The 20,490-nt window shown below is 43.2% G+C and overlaps 1 long non-coding RNA gene across 1 annotated transcript in view; it reads left to right on the top strand.

Moving 5' to 3' along the window:
* Positions 1–18,684, top strand: part of LOC129470757 (uncharacterized) — a 28,983-nt gene extending 10,299 nt beyond the window's left edge. Inside the window, exon 3 of the long non-coding RNA XR_008653296.2 lies at positions 18,393–18,684. This is a non-coding gene — a long non-coding RNA (uncharacterized lncRNA). The remainder of the gene's footprint in view (positions 1–18,392) is intronic.
* Positions 18,685–20,490: the final 1,806 nt, after the last annotated feature.

Genomic DNA, 20,490 nt, shown 5'->3' with positions numbered 1-20,490 from the left:
TCCTGCCTCAGCTTCCCGAGTAGCTGGGATTACAGGCGACTACCATGATGCTCGGCTAATTTTTGTATTTTAGTAGAGACGGGGTTTCACCATGTTGGCCAGGCTGGTCTTGAACTCCTGACCTCAGGTGATCCAAACGCCTCAGCCTCCCAAAGTGCTGGGATTAAAGGCGTGAGCCACCGCGCCCAGCCAGCACCTACAGTTTTCTATAAGCTTCTGCTATGAACTGGATTGCGTCCCCCAATTCATATGGTGAAGCCCAAACCCCCAGTGTGACTGTATTTGGAAATAGGAGGTAATTAAGGTGAATTTGGTCATAAAGGTGGGGCCCTGATCTGATAGAATTAGTGCACTCATGCTTGCACACATACTCTGAGTGTGCACACACAGAAGAACAGCCATGTGAGGACAAAACAGCCCATCTGCAAGCCAAGAAGACAGCCATCACCCGAAACTGAACCCTGCTGGACTTTGATCTGGGACTTCTAGCCAGAAGAACTGGAAAGTAGAACTGGAAGAAAATAAATTTCTGTTGTTTAAGCCACCCAGTGTGTGGTAATTTGTTATGGTAGCTCAAGCAGACTAAGACACAGCGTAATTGCTGTTATAGGCTCAAGGTTGGTCTCCCTGGTTATATGAACTCCTTGTGGCAGGAACCCCGTTTTGGTCATCTTGTATCCCCAGAGCCTATCATGGTGCTGGGAACACAGTTGGCCTTTAATGTCTATTTAATGAATGACAGAAAAACCAATAATCAATTTATTTTTAGTCATCAATTGGTCTTCAGGAGCCTGTGATCCCATAAGAAATATATGAGGTACTCACCTAGTCAACTAATCTTTTTCCTTTCCAAACAGATGAGACAGGCTCTGGCTCCAGACCCTCCAAAAGATAACAGAGAAGGGACGTGGTCATTCTTCTCTCTCCCTTCCCCCTCAAAATAGAGGACTACAGTTTCTGGGGCCAAAAAAATTATCACTCTAGAGGCATCCCTTATTCAGTGAGACAGGTCTGTTAGCACCAAAGCACTGGACAGCACCACAGCCACTATGGGAATTTCTTCTCACCGCCCTCAACCCATTAGGTAAAGACCCAAATGCTAAAGACAAATCAAAATAATTAACACAGCATCACAATAAAACCAATTCTATGTACTCAAATCTCAACTTCTACCCATTCCTTAAATCTGTTCTGATCTGGCTTTTCTGTCCCCAGTTTTTCCACTGAAACCATTTTTGTTATTTATTTTGTGGTGTATCAAGCATATATTGAAGAGATGGGCATAAGGAACTGTGGAAACTGGGAGAGGGATCATTCTTGCTTGCTGTGCTGGGGTGAAAGGAGGTCAGGAAAGTTTTCACAGAGAAAGTAGTGTGTTAGAGGAGGTAGGATCTGGTTAGATTAGAAGGGGAGAAGACACAGGCAGAGGAAACAGCAAGAGCAAAAAGGCAGAGTGGTCTGAAAATATGTGTCATGAGTAGCAAAGAAAGGCAAAGAGACAACTGCAGCTGGAGCTTGTAACACAGCAAAGACCAGTGATGGTGTTGGAAAATGAGGCGGCAGTCAGGCAGTGAAAAATTTTCACATCATGCCAAATTACTTGAACTGTATCTTGCACTTGTGATGGAGAGCCCTAGGAGTTGGTAAGAAGAGTGGCTAGTCATATTTTTGTTCTACTTGTAACACAAGCATACAGAATTACAGTTATGGTTTTATGCTACACTCTCAAGATTGTATATGCATGGCTTTCTCTTTCTTCCTGCCCTGTTTCCTCCTTCATTTATTTCTTCTATTCCATCCTTTCCTCTCCTTTTTATCTTCATTGATAGACTTTTAGAGCGATTTTAAATTTACTGAAAAATTGGGCAGAAAGTTCAGAGTTCTCATATAGCCCTTTGCCCACCCCCACCCCTACAGCTTTCCCTTTTAATAACATCTTGTATTAGTGTGATGCATTTGTTACAACTGATGAGTCCATACTGATACAGTATTATTAACTAGAGTCTGTGGTTTGCATTAGGGTTCACTCTGTGTTGTACAGTTCCATGGGTTTTGACAAATGCATAATACCATGCATCTGCCATTAAAGTACCACAAAGAGTAGTTTCACTGCCCTAAAACTCCCCTGTGCTCTGCCTATTCATCCCTCTCTTGCCCCAAAGCTCCCGGCAACCACTGATCTTTTTACTCTCTCCAGAGTTTTGCTTTTTCTGTAATTCTGTGTGGCTGGAATCATACAGTGTGTAGCCTTTTCAGACTGGCTTATTTCCCCTAGTAATATGCATTTAAGGCTTCCTCCTTGCATTTTCATGGCTCATTTCTTTCTGGTGCTGAATAATATTCCATTGTATACCATAATATTCCATTGTACCACAATTTGCTTTTCCATTCATCTACTGAAGGACATTTTGGTTGCTTCCAAGTTTCAGCAATTACAAATAAAAATGCTATAAACATTCATGTGCAGGTTTGTGTGGACATAAGTTCCATCTCATTTGCATAAATACCAAGGAGTACAATTGCTAGGTAATATGGCAGCACAGCATTTAGCTTTGTAAGAAATGTCTATACTTTGTAGAATGTCTATACTTTGTAAGAAATGTCTATACTTTGTAGAAATGTCTTCTAACACAGCAGTCCTCAACCTTTTTGGCACCAAAGACTGGTTTCATGGAAGACAGTTTTTCCACAAACCCAGCAGTGGGGAACGATGGTTTCAGGATGATCCAAGCACATTACATTTATGGTACACTTTATTTCTATTATTGCATTGTAATATATGATGAAATAATTATACAACTCACCATAATGTAGAATTGGTGGGAACCCTGAGCTTGTTTTCCTGCAACTAGATAGTTCCATTTGGGGGTGACAGGAGACAGTGACAGATCATCAGGCATTAGACTTTCATAAGGAGAGCGTGACCTAGATCCCTTACATGTGCAATTCACTGTAGGGTTCACATTCCTACAAGAATCTAACGCTGCCGCTGATCTGACAGGAGGTGGAGCTCAGGCAGTAATGCAAGTGATGGAAGCAGCTGTAAATACAGATGAAGCTTCACCTGCTTGCCTGCTGCTCACCTCCTGCTGTGTGGCAGGCTTCCTAACAGGCCACAGACAAGTACTGGTCCATGGTCTGGGGGTTAGGGACCCCTGTTCTAACATGACTGTACCATGTTGCACTCCCACTGGCTGGTTTTACATTGACGTAATTGCCAAATGCAATAGTAACTTTTTGACTCTTGCTTTACATGATTTCTCTGTTGCATTGGGCCCTGCTACCATCCCTCCCTCAAAATTCCTCCTCCTTGGTTCCTGTGAGCCATTCTCTCCGCGTTCTCCTAACCATCCCTTGGACGATTCCTTTCTTCCACTGAATGCTTTTTTCACTGATACCTTAAATGTTGCAGGTCCTTGAGGTTTTTGGGCATCTTCTCTGCTCATTTTCTTCTCTAGATCTCAGTGCTCCCCCTCTCTGCTGCTCACATGCTCCTCTGCTGCCTAGATACAGATTCCTCTGAGTCTACTTCTTTACCCTCAATCACGTTCTCTGAAGCTCTATATTTAAACACCCAACCACCTACCAGACATCTTCCTTGGATGTCCCCTATCAATGTATTCACAACCAAATCACCATCCTTCCTCCCAAACCTCTTCCTTTTCCTGTGTCCTCACCTTGATGAGGGGCTCCATCTTTCATCTAGCTATCTATTTCCCTAATCTGGAACATTCCTCCCATTTCTCTCCTTCCCCTTCCCCCTATCCCACATTCACTAAACCACCAAATCATCCTGATTTGAGACAGTAAGGCCTAGAGACTAAAAATACAAGCTTTGAAGTCAGACTGCCTGGGCTCAAATCCCAGCTCTGCCACTTACTTTGGGCAAATTTCTTAATGACTCTGAGTCTGTTTCTGCATGTGTAAAACAGAAAGGATAACAGTTCCTACCTCATTAGGTTGTTGCAAAGACTGAATGAGATAATGCACATTTTATTCAATGCCCGGCACATAGAAAGTGCTCAGTTAACATAAGCATGGTTATATGGTTACTGTTTAGATGTTCCTTGATCGGTTCCATCTTCTTTAGCTGTACTGCCACTGCCTTAAGTTGTCATCATTTCTTACCTGGGTTATTGCAACGGTCTCTAACTGAATGTTGGAAATGTTTCTTGAAATTCTGTGATTATCTAAACTTAGAAATTGGGACAAGAGGTAAAGCAGGTTTCAGCTTATATATGGAAATCTGCTTCTGCAGATGGGTTTTCACTTAGGGAAAAACAGAAGCCAAAGCCAGACTAATATTCAGGATTCAGATAGTGAGTGTGCTTTGTCTCAAAATAGGTCCTCAATAAAAGATGACTTTATACAAGTCAGCACAACCTGGCCAGCTAGTTCTTGGGATTTCTTAAACTTGACTCCCAGGAAAGACAGAACCATTGAGCCCATGGTGGTTAAATTCTCTGTGCTCTGTCTGGATCTTAGAGGGCAATGAGCCAATGAGAGGCAAGTTCCTGCTTTATGATGTGTCAGAGTTAGAAGAAAGGGATAATGAGAACCTAGCCCTTCCCCTTCAGTTTGTTTCAAGATGGCAAAGGTTGAGGACAGACAGCTAAGCTGCAATGCAGTAGGAGGCACTGCCACCGTGCCCACTTGCCGGGGGCAGACTGCTGGCAGTGTTTGCTAGGTCTATGGTGCCTTTATCTATGGACTGCTCTTCCTCTGTGCCTCTTGTGAGAGTGTTTTATGCAAACAGACCATACAGGGGGCTAGTGGGACTGCTAATTATGGGCTGAATTTGCATGTAAAAGCCATTCTGCCACGTTACTCTCCCTGCCTCAAGTCCTGCCCTCTCCCTCCCCCGCCTTGATTTATGTGATCCCTGATGTTACAGTGCTCTTTTCACAACACAAATGTGATTGTGTTTCTCCTCTCCTTGGAACCCTCAGTAACAAACATTCCCCTAGAACAAAGTCCAGCGATATACAAATCCATGCATAGTCTTGTCCCAGTCTGTTTCCAACCACCTTTTCTTCTGATACCTCTCCCCCGCTGCATCCTGCACCTTAGCTTGGCCAAAAGGTACTTAGAGCACCTTGAAAGCCCCACCATGTCATTTTTGCTTAGAATTCTCTTTAGATCTTGTCCAAACTCCTTCTTAGCCTTCAAAGATACCTGATTCAAAGGCGTCCTCCTCTTAAAGATTCTCCTGATACTCTTCCAACCTCCAGGGTCCCAAGGGTGAAATCACCCTGCCCTGAGCTCAAATCCCAGGTCTGCTACTGATTTTGAGCAAGTTTCTTAATGACTATAAGCCCACTCCCTTATGTATAAAATAGGAATAACTACAGTTTTTACCCACTGGGTTGTTGCAAAAATTGAATGAAGCCAGCACAAAATAATGTGTTTTTAAAATCTCGCTGTAATACTTATCAAACTGGACTGCAATTGTGTGATGTCAGTACTGTTGGCCTCTCTTCTTATATTCTGAGTAAAAAGGCTTCTCCATGTGTCTCTCCTTCTAAGGAGACTGTCCTAACCAGAGAAGTTCCTGGGCTTTAGGATGTAGACTTAGAGGACAAGCGGGAGAGATGAGAGAGAAGAAACCTGACTTGCCAAGGGAGGCTAAGCCCATCTATATAACAAAGCGCTGAGGCGGGGGAGGGGGAAGAGAGGGGGGAGGGAGGAGAGGATGAGGAGAGAAGGCGGGGGAGGAGAGGATGGAGAGAAAGGGGGGAGGGAGGAGAGGACAGAGAGAGGGGGAGAGGGAGAAATGAATGTGCCATGCAGAATGGGGGAATGTGAGAGAATTAGGAGAGAAAACCAGGATATGAACATTGTACTATGGGGTTATATATTGGATTTCCTTTAACTTTGAGAACAAGAAATGATTAAAATGCTTTTACAAGTTAATTTTGGTCTTCGGATTGTGCTTCTTTGAATATCTTCTTACAAACACTGGGCCATGAGAGACTGAAAGTCTCTCAGGTTAGTCTTGTGTACAATGTCTTTCCTCTCAGACTCTGAGCTTCTCCAGCACAGGGGCTGTGTCTCATTCCACTATGTAAGTTCAATGCAACCACACAGGCTGTCACACGAACAATATGTGGCATGGAAACAATATATGCTTATTGCATAAATAAACACATCTATATTAACCTAACTGCATTACAGACTCTTAGAGAGCAGATACCTTCTCTTATTTTTCCATGTTTTCAGATAAACTAATAGAATTCTAAAGTGAACTGAATGGTGGGTCCCCAAAAGATATGTCCATGTCTTAGTCCCCAGAATCTATATTAATTTATATGACAAAAAAAAGACATGTGATTAAGTTAATCCGTTGATGTCCTGGATTATCTGGATGGGTAGTCACATGTGTCCTTTATAAGAGAAGCAGAGTTTTGAGACAGAAGAAAAAGAGGCCATGTGACCACAGAGGCAGAGATTGGAGTGATATGGCCACAAGCCAAGGAACCCTGGAGCTACCAGAGAATGGAGGATACAAGGAAACAGTCTCCTCCAGAGGCAGTGCGACCTCACCAGTGGCTTGATTTCAGACTCTGCCCTCCAGAACTGTGACAGCATAAGTGTCTGTTGTTTCCAGCCATGTCGTTTGTAGTGGTTTGTTACAGCAGTCAAAGGAAATAGGAATGCCTTCTACATAATGGATGCTCAATAACTCTTCACCAATTACTTGTCTCAGCCACTGAAAATCACAGGCTGTGCTTCCTTTTTAAAGTCACTCACCCCACCCCCATCTTTAGGGCCAAAAACCAGAGCTCCAATGTCACTTCAACACCTGTAAATACTTTGTAACCTAAGGGTTCCTTGCTGCTGTCTGAGGGATGGTCAGGTTCCAGGGACTAAGAGTAGTCCTACTGGCTACATATCCTTCATACAATTTCATACACTTTATATGTACTTCTACATATTAATTATCCATCACTCATTCCTTTGTGAGGGAGAAAGTAAGGTGGGGAAGCACTTGACGTGGGCATGACGCCAGCAGGAGAAGTGGGTCCTGCTGGTGAGGCCGAGAGGCACCCTGGCTGGGGTCTCTCCAGCTGCCAGCTGAGTCAGACTGAGTCCTCAGCAGTCTCCCACAGGAAACACCACTGAACTGAAATGAGCGTGTCAGCCTGCCACTTTCCAATTCTGCACCATAAGCTTGAAAAAACCAGGAAGCTGCTCTGCTAGCAGGGAATTAAATGTCTGACTATAATCCTACAAACACAGTCCCGAATATGGCAAAGGGAAGCCTGGGATAAACATGAATATCTACTCAGAAGTAAACACCAACTGTGATTTGCTACTCTAATTTAGTTTCCAACAGTATTTCTTCTATGCTATCCCACAGAGGACAGAGGCCTTCTCCCAGGGCTGGAGGATGCCTGCAAGTCAGTGAGCCCGCCATCCTCAGGCACACGCTCAACCTCTCCCAGTGACACATACTTGCTTCTGCTATCAGTCGGCTGTGTGACCCTCCTCCAGAAATGGTGTTTCTAACTCTTCCGGGCCTGGTTTTCATTCCAAGAGTCCCATTTTATTCAATCATTCTGCCACTGAGGCATTTCTTGAAATGATATCCATCTGATGCTAGATTATTCCAGATACTATGACACACGCTGCTCTTCCCTCTCATCCCTCACTCTCCCTAACCCACGTGACCTTCTCTCACAGCTCTCTGCAGCTGTCAACACGCATGTCCAGGCTAGGTGTGATTTTATGCTGATAATGCCTACCACCTGTGAGAGGTGACATCATGGTCTTGAAACACCAGTACTACGTGGACTGTCCACACTACTATCCACAAAAGACTCTGCTAGGTCCCCTTCTCAATTCTCTTCCAAGGTTGGCTGAGGCAGGAGTGGGAAGAAGCAAGGGAAGGAGAGGATCTATTTAAACAGTCCACCCATAGAATGTGCTTCATGGCCCTAGGCAGGTTATATGACTAACTTCCTTGGGCCTTAATGTTCTCATCTATAAAAATGGGGATAATAATGATACTTGCTGACTTCACAGGGTAGCTAGGAGAATACGCTAGGGAGCTACTCCCAAGGGAGTAGATGATACGCACGGCACTTGGCACAGAAAAAGCACTGACTAAATATTGGGGTGTATGCATGCCTATGTAAAGTCAACAAGAGGCTAAATTCTCCAATTAGATTTCCAAGCCCTTCCCAACGTCTACTCCTTCCTCTGTCTCTTAAACCTTCGCCTCTTCTTTATAGTTCCCAAGGGCTGCCCAAATCCTCATTTGGTCTCTTGGCCTTACTCAGCACACAGCATGACACAGTATTTGGCTTCAGCACTGAGCTTTGCTGGGATAAAGTGTCCCTGCAGATAAGGAGGACTAGGAGGACTTCAGGTACAGCTGGCCATCAGGGAGGCCCTGAGGGTCCTCTCCTATACTCACGTTATCATACACGATGATTAGCCATGTGCATGTGCAGTCCACGGCAGGAAGACGCACTCTGACCTGGGGGACTCGAACCCCTAAGGAAGGTAATGCTCCAGTTAGGTGGAGGACATGCTTCGCAAGAATACCCTGTCTGAAGTCAGCTTATCTCCAGTCAGCATCTCCCTAACCCTGCTTCTATCTGATTATTTCCTAGCTAAGGCTTTCTTCCAAATTGGATATTGTCCATATTTTAAGTTTCGGCCACAGATTAGCCAAGAGCAAGTTTGGTCCACTACATTCCTTAACCAATAATTATGTCACATGACAAACATACAAAATTGTCAACAGCATCCATTATTACGAATTATTTAAAATCAAAATTCTGCCACATCTTTATAAGAACAGGTTCCTAATGTGAAGGCCGCAGGAAGAGAAATGAAACCTACCTTGAATTGTGTTTTTAATGCCCAGAATCAGCCCCAGGGATATTTATTCCTGAGAGTTTTAAACAGTCTTAAAATAAACATCTCTCTCAGGATAGTCTCATTATTATCATAGGCAAATTATTTCTACAACAAAAATATAATTAGCTGAGCTTTAGCAGTCTTCAGGAGGCAGGATCCAAAATAACCTGAGAAATTACAAAGCTTAAGACCCTTCTGTGAAAAGTCCCAGGTTAACCCTGTGCCCCTTCCCTACTGATCTCATAGCAAAAGACTTGGTCTTCTCTCCATAGAGAAAATCTGCATTTGCTGTGGTAGATGGTGGAGCTTTCTCTCTTGGGCTTGCCTCTTCCCTAATCTCAGGAGCCTGGGACCCAGACTTTGGGGAGTCCTTTGTAGGGAAAATCCACAGACCTTCTCCTGGGTAGACATTCCAGTCCTGACAACCCTTTTCCTGGGGGATCTCCCAAAGCCCTGGGCGAGGACAGTCCTGCACATTCCCCAACCTCAGCCAGATTGCCTCTTTGATAATTTATATCTAGTCCAATGTCAAAACAAACAGCATGGTGGGAAGAGGGTGACAGAAAAAAAGGCAGGAAGAACTGGGGGTAGGAGAGGAGAAGCAAAGGAGGAAGGATGACATGAAAAGACAGTGAGCATACCAGCGTGAGGAAAAGATGCAGCTACTGACGATGGGTGGGGGCTCAAGCTCAGTCCCTCCCATTCCTGAGGCATTCTGAAATCCCACCCCCTTCCTAACAAGAAGACTTCCTCCCAGTCCAGGCTCTGTTCTTCAGATATTTACTGACTTAACAAAGGGATTCTCTCTGATTCAATTTAGTACATTTCCATAGTCTGTATCATGTTTAAGATTTATTTTAGAACTAGAGATAGGGAAAACATGAAACCAATTATTTACATGTATGTGTGTATACATATACTTTCATTCTTTTTATTTTTGTTGTTTTTTGTTTTATTGTTTGTCTCTGTAGCCCAGGCTGGAGTGCAGTGGTGCAATCTCTGCTCGCTACAGCCTCTGCCTCCTGAGTTCAAGTGATTCTCCTGCCTCAGCCTCCCAAGTAGCTGGGACTACAGGCACCCACCACCATGCCCTGCTAATTTTTGAATTTTTAGTAGAGACGGGGTTTTACCATGTTGGCTGGGCTGGTCTCGAACTCCTGACTTTAAGTGATCACCCCTCCTTGGCCTCCCAAAGTGCTGGGATTACAGGTGTGAGCCACCGCACCTGGCCTACTCATTCTTTAAAAATTTCTAATATATAGAAAAGTGTATACTTACAGCATGTAGAACTTTCTAACAGAATGTATCTGTGTAACTAGCACTTCAGTCAAGAAAAGACTAACCAGTATCCAGCAGCCCCTCATACCCCTTCTAATCACTACCCCCAAGAGTAGTCACTGTCCTGGTTTTAATATTGCAGGTCAGTTTTGCCCATATTTGAACTTTATATGGATGGAACCACATAGGATATATTCTTTCCCATCTGGCTTCTTTCACTCAAGATTTTATTTGTGAAATTTATCCAATATTGTTATGATTCTTTCATTCTCACTGCTGTATAGAGTTCTATTATGTGAATATATTACAGCTCATTTATCCATTCTTCTGTTGAAGAGATTTTGGGTAATCTTACATTCTGTGTTTTAAAAAAAAAATAGTGGTGCTGCTATAAATATTCTTATATGCATGTCTCTTGGTGAATATACAGACACACATATATATACCATATATACCTAGCAGCAGAATTACTAGGTCATAGGTATGCATACATGTTTAACTGTAGCTGGTTTCTTTTTTTTTTTTTTTTTTTAAAGACTGAGTCTCATTGCTCAGGCTGGAGTGCACTGACACGATCAGAACTTATTACAGCCTCAAACTCCTGGGCCCAGGTGATCCTCCTGCCTCAGCCTCCTGAGTAGCTAGGTCTACAGGGGCCTGCCACCAAGTCTGGCTAATTTTTTTTTTTTTTTTAAAACAGACACAGGTCTCACTATGTTGCTCAGGCTGGTCTTGAACTCCTGGCCTCAACAATCCTCCCGGCCTTGATGTAGCTGATGTTTCTATGCATATTTCTCACATTCAAATGTACCCATCAGTCTGTTTGAAGCATATAAGGCATTGGGTGTCCCAGAGGCAGGAGTCCAGGGCACTGGGCTTCTGTCTATTCCTCACCACTCTAAAAAGCAGTCTATGACTTCAAAAAGTCACATAAAAAAAAGAAAGTCATGTAAGAATAAACTCCAAGTTGTTTTTGTTTTGATTTCTTATCAAAGCAGGCTTAAAAAATACCTGAATGCATGGGAGGTTGTCTCAGTCCATTTTGTGCTGCTATAACACAATACCTGAGACTAGGTAACTTATAATGAACAGAGATCTATTTCTGACAGTTCTGGAGGCTGGGAAGTCAAAGAGAAGCTATCATCTTGCAAGGGCCTTCCTGTTGTATCATCACATGGCTATGGGCAGAAGGGCAAGGGAGGGTGTGGGGTGGTGGGGGGTTGGGGGTGGGGAGGCAAACTTGCTGTTTTATAATGAACCCACTCCTGCAATAACAGCATTAATCCATTTACAAGTGCAGAGCTCTCATGGCCTAATCACCTCTTACTGGTCCCACATCTCACCTCTTAATATTATTACAATGGCAATTAAACTTTTTCCTTTTTTTGGAGACAGAGTCTCACTCTGTTATCCAGGCTGGCATGCAGTGGCATGCTCATGGCTCACTGCAGCCTCAACCTCCCAGGCTCAAGCAATACTCCTACCTCAGCCTCCCAAATAGCTGGGACTACAGGTGTACACCACCACCATGCCCAGTTAATTTTTGTATTTTTTGTTGAGACAGGGTTTCACCATGTTGCCCAGGTTGGTCTCGAACTCCTAGGCTCAAGCAGTTCACCTGCCTCTGCCTCCTGAAGTGCTGGGATTACAGGTGTGAGCCACTGTGCCAAGCCTCAATTAAATTTCAACACGAGTTTTAGAAGGGACAAACATTCAAACCATAGCAGAGATAACAGAAATGGAAGCCTAACTATTACTATGCAAGTCATGTGTTTTCCAGCCTACATACTAAGACGTTGCGTAACCCTCAGTTGCTAACACTGGTCGCCACTGTATAATTTTATCAAAATAATAACAAAGCTCCAAAAGAGAAGCCTGTTTTTTCACAGCAGTGGGAACTCTCCTCTCTATAATATGCTGGGCTTCTACAGCACTACCTTAAAATTGCCTTATTTATTTTATTTTCATACTTTGAGAAGACTCAGGAGTTCAAGTAAAAGTCCAGTTAATTCATAAAGTTACCATATGACTCAGTAATTCCACTCCTAGCTCTGTATCTGAGTGAATAGAACACATATGACCACACAAAACTTGTATACAAATGTTCTCTTCAGCATTATTCAAACAGCCAAAAAGTAGAAACAACTCAAATGTCCATCAATGGTGAACTGATAAACAAAATGTAGTATAGCCACACCATGAATATTAGTCAGCCATAAAAAGGAATGAACTACGGATACATGCTATAACATAGATGCATCTTGAAAAATTAAACTATGTAAAAGAAGCCAGATACAAAACACCACATATTGTATGCTTCTATTTATATGAAATGTCCAAAATAGGCAAATCCATAGAGATGGAAAGTAGATTAGTGGTTGCCAGGAGAAAGAATAGGGAATGACTATTAATGGGTATGGGATGTCTTTTTAGGGTGATGTAAATGTTCTGGATTTAGTGGCGATGACTGACATCTTTGTGAATATACACGAAAACCACTGAATTGTACACTTTTAAAAGGGTAAATTTATGGTATGTAAAATACATCTCAATTTTTAAAATTCTAGTTAGGTGTTGGGGCATTGAAATCAGACACGGATTTAATTCCAACTGACTGCATGCTGTATGCCACAGGCAAGTCATTTAAGCCCTGTAAGCCTCATTTTCCTTCTCTGTAAAATGAGGGTGATAAAAAAATATTGATATGGTTACTGTGAGAACGAAAGAAGGTAATAAAGTGTTTGCCACAGTGATGAACATAGGAAATGCCCATTAATGATTAAAGTGACAGAAATGGTAGGAGCTGGCTCTCAGCCAACTTACCTTTTGACATTCCTGGGATATACTCAATAATTTCTATCAGATCCAATAAAGGATATAATTTTCTATAAAATATTATGTAATGAGTTAAACTGGTTTGCTGTTCAGTCAAAAGAGGAAAATCCTGCCATCAAGGAATATCCACAAGCAGAGAAACAGCAACTAATACTGGGGGGATGGCAAGAGTTGTTTCCCAAGCCCCGCTGGTGCGCTGCCAAGCAGCTGCTGTCGGGGAGCCCCTACATGAGTTAGCTGAGCAGGGCAGGCTGCCCCCCAGAGGCAGGTGACACACCCGGAGGCCTGGGAACAAGACACCACACCTGATAGCTTTCCACCCCGCCCCTTTGTCCTCAGTCATGGGCAAGAGCATCAACATCAGGTCTGCAGGCCATGACAAAGGCACATTCCACACCACACCAGTGAAACCACTCAGCTGGGCTGGCTCTTATTGGAGGTGGCAGCAGAAAGGGCTGCCGACAGTGGTTTCCCACCTCTAAGACCGACCCTTGCCAGATTAACCACTGCCCCCTACATCTGCCTCAACTCGTTGCTAGAACACATATGTAACCCCCCCAAATAACAAGTAACTAGTTACCGTTGTTAGCAATGGCCCACAACAGTGCCTCATAAAGAAGTTTCTTAAGGCCAGGCACAATGGTATGCACCTGTAATCCCAGCACTTTGGGAGGCCGAGGTGGGAGGATCATTTGAACCCAGGAGGTGTGGCTGCAATGAGCCGTGATCACGTCACTGCATTCCAGTCTGTACAACAGAGCGAGACCTTGTCTCAAAAAAATTAAAATAAAAAATGAAGTTTCTTAAAAGTGATATTTCACGGCAGCTCAACAGGTATCCTGTAAGTGCTGAGGACTAGAGAGGGGCTGACTGCAGGCGCTCCTCAGAGTCCTTCAGCTGCTCATCTTGGAAAATGCCAATCACAGTGAGAAGGTCCTATGAAACAGGGATGTCTCCCAATTTTTTCCTTCTTTTCTTTTTTTCTTAAATGTGGTTTACTGCAGTTAAAAATATATAATAGGCAAGGCTCATACCTATAATCCCAGCACTTTGGGAGGTCAAGGTGGGCAGATCACTTGAGGTCAGGAGTTTGAGACGAGCCTGGCCGACATGATGAAACCCTGTCTCCACTAAAAATACATTAGCCAGGCATGATGGCGCACGGCTGAGGCCCCAGCTACTTGGGAGGCTGAGGCACGAGAATCGCTTGAACCTGGGAGGTGGAGACTGTAGTGAGCCAAGATCACGCCACTGCATTCCAGCCTGGGTAACAGAGTGAGACTCCATCTCAAAATCAATCGATCAGTAAATCAATCAATCATCACACTGCTTTCAGCTCTTCTCCTGTCCCCCGCCCACCCCACAACTTTTGGAACATCATTAGCTTGTTACACTGTCCCTTTTTCAAAAATTACATATATATGAAAAATCCTGACTGGTATATATATTTCTTAACTTTTCATGGCTTGGCTGGAGAAGCAACATAGCTGTTATAAACCAGATGGTTAACATTTTAGAGTCAGATAAATTTAGGTTCAAATTCAAGCCCCACTCCCCTCCTGGTGGTTTTACTGTGAAGAAGCTGCTTAACTTCTCAAACTGTCAGCTGTTTCTTTTGTAAACTGAGCATACTATCTCTTTGATAGATGGTTATAAAAATTAAAATAAGGCTGGGCGCAGTGGCTCACGCCGTAATCCCAGCACTTTGGGAGGCTGAGGCGGGCAGATCATGAGGTCAGGAGATCGAGACCATCCTGGATAACATGGTGAAACCCCGTCTCTACTAAAAAAAAATACAAAAAAATTAGCTGGGCGTGGTGCTGTGCACCTGTGGTCCCAGCTGCTCGGGAGGCTGAGGCAGGAGAATGGTGTGAACCCGGGAGGAAGAGCTTGCAGTGAGCCGAGATCGTGCCACTGCACTCCAGTCTGGGCAACAGTGTGAGACTCTGTCTCAATAAATTAAAATAATATACACACAACATTTAATCCAGATGCCATCTTTTAATATGGTCAGTAAATGGTAGCTATGATTATTATTGCTATTATCATTGTTATAATAACAACCACATTTGATTCAAGTTCAATGTTGTTTTCTTCAAGATTTAGTTCATCTTTTGGGGTTTGAAAAACTTCAGGAGCAACACTTGGCCTCCTGAGAATCCTGTGACTGTATCTGTCACACAGGAATTCTGGGTTTAAATGAAGTACTTATCTGACCTCAGAAATAAAGTCTCATAGAGAAGGCTTGTACAAACACCTCCTGTGCACTACTTCATAATCCTCTCAGCTGCACTATCTTAGCTACTGCTGCTATGACCAGTAGAGCTACATAGCACCTCACCTGGGATGGAGTTTCTCTGACAACAAAGAGTGGGACCACCCCTACAGGAAACCACTGTCACAACCCAGAGGTGTGGTTCCATCCCAGATGGAACCACCCTGATACTTGTGTTAAGGACATTTGGTGGACAAGTCCCAGAATCTTGAACTCCCAAATTCCCCTGAACTTTCTGGGCCAGTAGAAACAGCCCTTTCTTTTCTTTTCTTTTTTTTTTTTTTTTTTTTGAGATGGAGTCTCGCTCTGTCATCCAGGCTGGAGTGCAATGGCACGATCTCGGCTCACTGCAAGCTCCGCCTCCCGGGTTCACACCATTCTCCTGCTTCAGCCTCCCAAGTAGCTGGGACTACAGGCGCCCGCCACCACGCCCGGCTAATTTTTTACATTTTTAGTGAGATGGGGTTTCACCGTGTTAGCCAGGATAGTCTTGATCTCCTGATCTCGTGATCTGCCCGCCTCCGCCTCCCAAAGTGCTGGGATTACAGGCATGAGCCACCGTGCCTGGCTCGAAACAGCCCTTTCTTACTAGAGGAGAGCAACCTCTTCTTGCCTAGAAATCCTGTAAAGACCTCATCTGAGGCAGCTACTTAAGATGATGCTTCCCGTCCTCAAATCCCTTTTACTCCAGTTGATAGGATCATGCAGAGAATAGCTTCATGCTGAAGGACTTTCAGGACCCACTGTTTTTTTTTGTTTTTGTTTTTTGGGTTTTTTTTTGAGACAGAGTCTCACTCTGTCGCCCAAGCTGGAGTGCAGCGGCGTGATCTCGGCTCACTGCCACCTCCGCCTCCTGGGTTCAAGCAATTCTCCTGCATCAGCCTCCTGAGTACTGGAAATACGGGAGCCCGCCACCACCCCCAGCTAATTTTTTGTATTATTAGTAGCGATGGGGTTTCACCATGTTAGCCAGGATGGTCTCGATCTCCTGACCTTGTGATCCGCCCGCCTTGGCCTCCAAAGTGCTGGGTTACAGGCGTGAGCCACCGTGCCCGGCCAGGACTCACTGTTGTGCACTGATGGGAGCTTGGGGAACAGGCGGAAAGGGGAGGGTGATGAGGTGAATGTGAGGCTAGATTGGTGAGGCTTTATCTGCACGGAAGCACTCTGCTGTGACTTGTAGTTTAGTATTCTGGCAGACACCTAAAGCTGGTCCTCGGACACTGGGATGGCTCCTTGCAGCCTGAGCACAACAATGGCCTCATGTAAGTTAAATGGAGATGCTGGAACTGCCTTGGCAGAATATTGAGGAGGTCAAAAAGCTCAAGAGTGGGCATGTAGTGTGGATCTCTTATGAAAGATCAGAAGAGCCAACCATCTGACCATGATCCCAGGAGGGCCGAGAGGTCACTTCCTTCACTAAAGGGATAAGTGCATCTGTGAGGGGCACAGTGTCATTGAGAAGCTCAATGGTTCTGTCCTCTGTTGGCTGGAGTTGACAGTAAGAGACACTGCCATGGTATTGAGTTTTTCAATTAATGGGGGATGGTAGGATTCCAAAATAGAGACCAGGTGGTAACAATTAACCAGAGGCTAGATGGATGTAAATGTCATAATGGACAGCAAGGCCAGAGTGGCAACTGGAGTTCTTTGACCACAAAGGATCTGTGGCTGACTGGCATGGGCGAGATAGACAGAAACTGACACGTGTGTTACCTGACTTGTATAAAAGAGAGGGAGCTGAAAAGCAGAGGCTGACATCAGATGCTGCAATTCAGTCTCAGAGTCTACTGTCTGAAGAGAGGACAGGTCTTGTTGAGGAAGGAGCCCGCAGTACCCACATGCACAGTTCATATGATGAAGATTTCACTGATCCTTCTACAAAAGAACCTTCTACCACCTACCAGGATCACAGGCCACAGGCGGGTGCTGGGGAAAGGGGAATGCCAGATCTTTCAAAGACTGTTAGATATGGGTCTGAGCTGACCCTGATACCACAGGATCTAAAATGGTGGTTCTCTCGTTAGAGTGGGGGCTTATGGAGTCCAGGGGACAAGTGGAGCTGTGGCCATGTCTGTTTCACAGTGGGTCTAGTAGGTCCACAGAAGCACCTTGTCCCCAAGTATATAATTGAGGTAAATATACTTAGAAACTAGCAGACCCTCAAAATGGTTCCCTGGATGAGGAAGAGTCAGAACACCCTCCACAGAAAAATAGTATCTATAGGTCTTCCTTTTCTTAAGTCTATAAAGCAAAATATAGTATGTTGTCCCTGGAATAATAGTTGGCAGCCATCACTCATAAAAAGTAGTATATTTTCCTTTACAAGATGGCATTAAGGAATCTGCAGATTTGCTTTTGCCATGTTTGACATTCCTTGCATTTCCATATTTGGCAACCTAAATCCTATCTGCTATCAGGCAGACTGAATGTTAAGTGCCGTAAAAAACCCCAAGAACAAACAGACATTTGGCAATTTTTAACTGAATAAAGGTTATTCATTTGGATAAATAAAATCCCCACCCTTCCCACAAAGTTACATTCTGTTTAATGACCAGAAACTTATGTTTGTTAGATAAACAGGAAGAACAAAAATGCTACCAGTTTCTGAAATTGAAATTAGAAGGCTGTAATTAAGAATACCTTTCAGTAAATTTTTGCCCTCATATGAGTAGATTGTGGAGTGAAGTGATTTAGCACTGAATTACTTATATTGGTGATCTTAAATAATTTCAGGTGTCAGAGCTGATCCAAACGGTGAGACAAAAGTCTTGAGGTTAAAAGACAATGTCCTACTCTACTTTAACCCTGACTTGTCTTCACAGTGCTTTGCAAAGAGTAGATACTCATTAACCAGTTGGTGAGAGCTATTTCTATATGACAAGAGACCTCTAGAAAAGTGAAATCAGGTACGAGGACTTTTAGTAATGTCAAAGGACTTGGTGTCCTGTACTATCTATGCCTCCTGTGTCTCGGGGGGTGGTCAAAGAGTTGACGAGACGAAGTTTCCCTTTCTAAAAGTATCCCATAGATGTAAATAAGCACAGAGACAAATGAAATAGGAAGAACAGGATTAGAATATCACCACTGTGCATTGTCTAATACACTAATGGCTCTTGACAATAATCATCAACAGGTAACATCACAGAAAGAGACAAGCAGCAACTAGACAGTGTGTCCTCCTGCTAAAAGTACGTAACATCGGTTATGAAGTAGTCCTTTCCCTCCCACCCAGAAAAAGGGCCCGACTCTGACGAAGCTTTTAGGAGATCTAACTACCAATGTACAGGAAATACAGAAACAGAAGACCATGTTAAATGACACCACAGGCATGTTTGTTTCTAACTTGGTTTTTTAGTTCTAACCTGTCACTATTTTAAAAATTGTATTGATAAATATAATAAAAATACATCAGAAAAGAGAAAAAAATACTTATAAAATATCAGCCCCAATTTTTTATTCACAGATTCAAAAGACATAAAAGTACATTCTAATTAGAAAAAACGGAACAAGAAAAAATAAATTAGGAAAGCTATACACATTATTGAAGGTGCAAATACAGACAATTATTAGAAAATTGCTATTATACTCACAACTTTCTGTTATTCTGCAGTCATAACTAAGTAAAATTATGAGACTCCATAAGAAAACTACATATAAGATATATATAAAACTATATATAGGAACTGATAAACAAATACAGTAATGTTGCAGGATGCAAAAATCAACAGTATTTCTATATGCCAACAGTGAACAATGTAAAAAAGAAATATAAAAAGTAGTTCTATTCATAACAGCCACACATACTGGGAGGACGAGGTGGGCAGATCATGAGGTCAGGAGTTCAGGACCAGCCTGGCCAACATAGTGAAATCCCGTCTCTACTAAAAATACAAAAAATTAGCCAGGCGTGGTGGCGGGTGCCTGTAATCCCAGCTACTCGGGAGGCTGAGGCAAGAGAATTGCTTGAACTCGGGATGTGGAGGTTACAGTGAGTGGAGATAGCACCACTGCACTCCAGCCTGGGTGACAGTGTGAGACTCCATCTCAAAAAAAAAAAAAAAAAAAAAAAAAATAGCCACACGTAAAATTAAATACTTAGAAATAAACTTAACCAAAGAAGTGAAAGATCTCTAGAATGGAAACTATAAAACACTGATAAAAGAAATTGAAGAGGACACCAAAAAATGGAAAAATATTCCATGTTCACGGATTGGAAGAAATCAATGTTGTTAAAATGTCCATACTACTGGCCAGACGCGGTGGCTCACGCCTGTAATCCCAGCACTTTGGGAGGCCGAGGTAAGTGGGTCACGAGGTCAGGAGATCGAGACCATCCTGGCTAACACGGTGAATCCCCGTCTCTACTAAAAAAAAAAAATACAAAAAAATTAGCCGGGTGTGGTGGCAGGTGCCTGTAGTCCCAGCTACTCAGGAGGCTGAAGCAGGGGAATGGCGTGAACCCAGGAGGCGGAGCTTGCAGTGAGCTGAGATCGTGCCACTGCACTCCAGCCTGGGCGACAGAGCAGACTCCATCTCAAAAAAAAAAAAAAAAAAAACTCCATACTACCCAAAGCAATCTACAGACTCAATGTAATCCTTATCAAAATACCAATGATGTTCTTCACAGAAATAGAAAAAAAATCCTAAAATTTATACAGAACCACAAAAGACCCAGCGTAACCAATGCTACCTTAAGCAAAAAGAAGAAAACTGGAGGAATCACACTACCTGACTTCAAATTATACTACACAGCTATAGTAACCAAAACAGCAAGGTACTGGCATACAAACAGACACACAAGCCAATGAAACAGAATATGGAACCCAGAAACAAATCCATACACCTACAGTGAACTCATTTTTGACAAACATGCCAAAAACATATACTGGGGGAAAGATCATCTTTTCAATAAATGTTGCTGGGAAAACTGGATATCCATATGCAGAAGAATGAAACTAGACCCCATCTCTTGCCATATTCAAAAATCATATCAAAATGGATTAAAGACTTAAATCTAAGACCGCAACCATGAAACAACTACAAGGAAACACTGGGGAAAATCTCTTGGACATTGAGCTTCTTCAGCAATACCCCACAAGTACAAGCAACCAACACAAAGAAATGGACAAATGGGTCATATCAAGTTAAAAAGCTTCTGCACAGCAAAGGAAACAATCAACAAAGTGAAGCGACAACCTACAGAATGGAAGAAAATATTTGCAAACTATCCA

This window comes from Symphalangus syndactylus, chromosome 2 (genome assembly GCF_028878055.3).
Source record: "Symphalangus syndactylus isolate Jambi chromosome 2, NHGRI_mSymSyn1-v2.1_pri, whole genome shotgun sequence".
NCBI lineage: Eukaryota > Metazoa > Chordata > Mammalia > Primates > Hylobatidae > Symphalangus > Symphalangus syndactylus.
The sequence above is the reverse complement of the archived record's forward strand: the minus strand, read 5'-3'. Positions and strand labels throughout refer to the sequence as shown.